This window comes from Rhineura floridana, chromosome 10 (genome assembly GCF_030035675.1).
Source record: "Rhineura floridana isolate rRhiFlo1 chromosome 10, rRhiFlo1.hap2, whole genome shotgun sequence".
NCBI lineage: Eukaryota > Metazoa > Chordata > Lepidosauria > Squamata > Rhineuridae > Rhineura > Rhineura floridana.
The window spans coordinates 40607388-40611995 of record NC_084489.1 but is presented as its reverse complement, the minus strand read 5'-3'; the positions used below and the strand labels follow the sequence as shown (position 1 = coordinate 40611995).

At 43.5% G+C, this 4608-nt stretch overlaps 1 protein-coding gene across 6 annotated transcripts in view; it reads left to right on the top strand.

Annotated features, from left to right (window-relative positions):
* Positions 1 to 4608, top strand: part of STK31 (serine/threonine kinase 31) — a 73744-nt gene that overhangs the window by 189 nt on the left and 68947 nt on the right. The window contains exon 1 of one of the 6 annotated variants that reach the window (XM_061585593.1): positions 72 to 90. The exons of 4 other annotated variants lie outside the window; for them this stretch is intronic. The gene's annotated coding sequence lies outside the window, so the exon portion shown is untranslated. Of the gene's footprint in view, positions 1 to 71; positions 91 to 1576; positions 1633 to 4608 lie in introns of those variants that run through there. One more of the 6 variants, XM_061585594.1, reaches the window with a different exon arrangement.

Here is a 4608-nt window from a genome sequence, read left to right as displayed (position 1 = left end):
GTAAGTGGAAGGAATCTGTACAAAGACTGTCATTGCTGCGCAAAACGGTGGAGCGCCGTTTCAAGGGGCCTGATCCTGGGAGGATTTCCTGTGGGTCGGAGAAGTAAAACGGGCCTGTGGCTGTGTGTCCTTGCTTTCATTTGAGGGTTTTTTGTGTGTGTATTAGAACCTTTTAAGGCAGGTTACCTGAGGCACAGATTTGTGCTAGTGGGTGGGGTTCCTTAATATACGACGCTTTTGCGTGTATGCAAAGCATTTGTATAATAGTTTAAAATTTTTCGAAGCACTTCAACGTATGCTGCCTCAAGCGAACCTTATCGCTACCCTGAAAGATAGGCCAGCCAGTATTAGTATCCCCACCTTATAGAGGGAGCCGGCTAAAGGCCTTCAGGAAAGCCAGTATTTTTGTAGCAAATTCACACATGAGGGTAAAACTTTGGAGTGGAGACCTGGCAACTCACACTTTTACACACTACATTATCCTTTTTCTGAAATAACTTTTCTATGTTCTTGATCCACTATAATATGGGTTGTTTTAATAAGGAGAAACTATGTAGTATCCAGCTTTCCCCCTGGATCTTGCCTTCGTTGAAAATAAGGCAGTAACTCCTTTGATCTTTAGTAAAATAATTGGCTTTAAATGGAAGCAAACTAGGCATGGCTTTTCCCTACCGAAAAGAGATCCTTTTGAGTGCCGACGGGGGGAGGTGTCTTGGATTTCAGATGCTGTGATTTAGCATTGCATACAATAAGTAAAATATTGCAGTAAAAATATGTAAGTAAAATAGCTATGAAACTGGCCTGTAGCGGGTGAAATCATTGGCTCGTTTAGCCCATTACTATGTACTCTGATTGGCAGCAGCTCTGTGGGGTCTTTTGCAGAGGGTCTTTACTAGGCTGCTTTCTGGATATGTCAGAGGCTGATGCTGTGACCTTGTTAATGAAAAACATATACTCTTAACAGTGACCTGTGCTCCCTTCCTGTAATGTAATGTATACCCAGTGCAATCTATACATATATATCAAAACTAAATCTTACTGAGTTCAATGTGGCTTTCTCCCAGGAAAATGGCTATAGAATTGTACCAGTCGTTCATTTTCAGTATTCACTTATTTGGTAATCTTTGCAGAAACCCTGTGAGGCCAGTATTATTCCCTAGGCGGGGGTGGAATGGAGTGCTTCATGAGGCTCACAGGCTCAGGTAGCTTTTCTGAGGTTATGGAGAGTTTGTGACTGAAGTGAGACTTGAGGGCTGAAGTAGTTGTTTTGCCTGCAGATTTTTTTATTTTTTTATTACATTTGTATCCCACCAAGAAGCTGAAGATGGTATACATCGTTCTCTCCCTATTTTATTCTTACAACAACTTTGTGAGATAGGTTAGGCTGAGAGACTTTGACTGGCCCAAGATCACCCAGGGAGTTTCATGGCTGAGTGGGGATTTGAACCCTGGTCTTCCAGATCCAATTGTATCTTTAAAGCAAGAGAGATGTAAGTGTGTTTATACCCACCCGGTAGAAAGGATTCCAGGAGAAAAAGGGAAGCAGGCAAAGAGCACCTCAGAGCCTGCTCCAGCTGGACTCCTCCCCTCACAAGGCGACTTGCCAACTGCTGTCCTGTGGTGACGATCCAGGTGGATTTTTATATGTTGATACTGCCTATTGTGATTTTTTTAAATGTGGTTTAATGTTTCTTGTAAGCTGTCTCATAAGGATTTGTATCCCAAACGGTGGTGTATAGATAACTCTGATAAATAATAGTATCCTGCATCTTCTTTGTGCCAGTCCCTTACTTCTTTATAGCTGAGCTCAGTGAGAACAGCAGCAGGAGAGGTGTACAGTAGGGCCCCGCTTTACAGCGTTCCGCTAATACAGCGGTTGTGAATTGTAGAAAGGCCCCGCATTACAGCGCTTGTTCCGCTTTTACAGCGGTTTTTTGCTGCCGGGTGCCATTTTGGTCAATGTAAGTCAGTGGGATCCGCTTTACAGCGGGGGTCCGGAACGTAACCCGCTGTATGAGCAGGGCCCTACTGTATAGGGAAAGCATGGGTGGAGGGTTTGTTACCCTGCCTGCTTGCATGCTGTTAACTAGATATACACACTAATGAAGTATGGAGTTGCGATGACTAAATCAAGAAAGAGATCTTTGGTCCATGGTAGATAATGGAATGAATATGCCATCTCCTTCTGCGGCAGCTGCAAAAAAAGCTAATTCAGTGCTAGGAATTATCAGGAAAGGGGGTGAAAATAAAACTGATAGTATTAACTTGGTGGCGGTGCAGCCACATTTGGAATCCTATGTACAGTTCTGGTTGCTGCATCTCAGAAAGGATATTGTAGAGCTGGACAAGGGCAACCAAGTTGATCAGGGAATTGGAGCACCTTCCCCGTGCTAAACAGGCTGGCAGTTTTTAGTGTAGAAGGTAGGTGAGTAAGGTGGGGCATGATTTGAGGCTGATAACACACATGGTGTGGAGAAAGGGGAGAAAAGAGCCCTGTTGGATTGAGCTTGAAGGCATGTTGTCCGGTACCCTCTTCTCACCTAGGCCAACCAGATGCCTATGGGAAGCCCATAAGCAGGACCTGAGTGCAATAGTGCTCTCCCCACTTGCGATTTCCATCAACTAGTATTCAGAGGCGTACTTGGGGAAGAGCCGTAGCTCAGTGGTAGAGCATCTGCCTTGCATGCAGAAGGTCCCAAGTTCAGTCCCCAGCATATCCAGGTAGGGGTAGGAGAGAATCCTGTCTGAAACCCTGGAGACCTCTGCCAATCGGTGTAGACAAAGCCGAGCTAGATAGTGCAATGGTCTGGCTCAGTATAAGGCAGATTCCTGTGTTCCTATATTGCCCTGATAGTGGAGGTAGAGCACATGGCCATCATGGCTAGTAGCCATTGATAGCCTTATCCTCTATGAATTTGTCTAATTCCCTTTTAAAGCCATTGAAGTTGGTGGGAATTGCTACGCCTAGTGGGAATGAATTTCATAGTTTATGTGCTGTGTGAAGAAGTACGTGCTTTTATCTGTCCTGAATCTTTTAACATTCAGCTTAATTAGATGTCCCCAAGTTCTAGTGTTATGAGAGGGAGAAAACCTTTTTGTCATCCACTTTCTCTGTGCTATGCATAATTTTATACATTTCTATCATGTTGCTTCTTAGTCACCTTTTCTCTAAAATAGAAAGCCCCAAATGTTGTAACTGTTCCTCATAGGCAAGTTGCGCCACCCCCTTGATCATTTTGGTTGTCCTTTTCTGAACCTTTTCCAGCTCTAAAATATCTTTTTTGAGGTGAGGCAACCAGAACTGTAAGCTGTAGAAGAAGATTGTTTCCTTCATGCCCTGCTTCTGGGCCTCTCAGAGTCATCTGGCTAGCTAGTATAGGAAATGGGGTTCTGGACTCTCTGGGCCTTTGGTCTGACCCAGCAGGACTCCTCTTTTGTTTTACTTTAAAAATTGGACTTTGCCTCCTGCTTTATATGTGCTTGGGGCAGACCTATCACATCTAGTTTGGTCCAGAAACGGGAACTTCCCTGTTTGCACTGTTAAAGCGGAATGTGGTGACTAAACAGTACAAGCAGGGAAGTTCCTATTTCAGGGCCAAACTAGATGCAGTGGGTATGCCCCGAGCGCATAGAAGTCTGTGCTCCTTAAAGCCAGGAGAGGAGCACAAAGTGCCTGAGTCTACTTACCCAATGTGTTGGTTCTCAGGTAATGCTAGACCATGATTGAGCACTATGTGCATGAACTAGAATGAGCCTGAGCAAAACCTCTGGCTTGTGTGCTTATCCCTCCCCTCTCCTCCTCCTCTTCAGCTGTGGAAACGGTTTGCTATTTGTTTGTTACATATACACCAGCGACTGTGGCTTTAGAAAAATCTGGTTATTTAAACAAGCCGGCTTCATAACCAGTGGTGTGAAGAGGGATTGTGTAGAGAATGTGCAAAGCTTGCTTTAAGCCACAAGGTCTGGCTTGTAAGTCACAACAAGCCAGGATTCTTAGAAGCCAAAAGTAAACACTAGCAAAGTCCTTCGTGCCACATAGAAAGAGAAAGAAGGAGGAATGTGGGAGGCTGAAGTGTTGCTTGGGCTTACTGTAGTTCATGTATGTAGCACTAAACCATGGTTTATCATTATATGTGAACCCTACTTTTTTCCTATGCATTTTCTGTTCCCCCCCTTAAAATAGAGGTGAAAAAGTGTTATTTCCGTATGTTTGCATTTGACACCTGACTGCTATAGACAGGACATATTTTATTTTCAGGACCTGCTTTGCTTTGTAGTGCAAGAGCTACCAACAGGATTAAATTGTTCTGCAGGAGGAGGAGAAGGGGTATTGCTGCTGCTTAAATGTACCAGATGCTCATAATTTTGAAAATTCTTGGGGGGAAAGCATTCCTGCAGTTCTGATTGGATTACTAATCCTGTACAACATTCTATGTATATGTCTGATTGTGCCCAGCTGAGTGTCTTGTATGACAATTAGAGATATTAAATTTATATTAAAATAGGTAATGTTGGTTTGAGTTCACATACATTAAATTTCAAATCCTGTAAGTTGTAGAAGCTCAAACTGATGGATCTAATATATTGGCAAGAATGGCAAATTTCAGG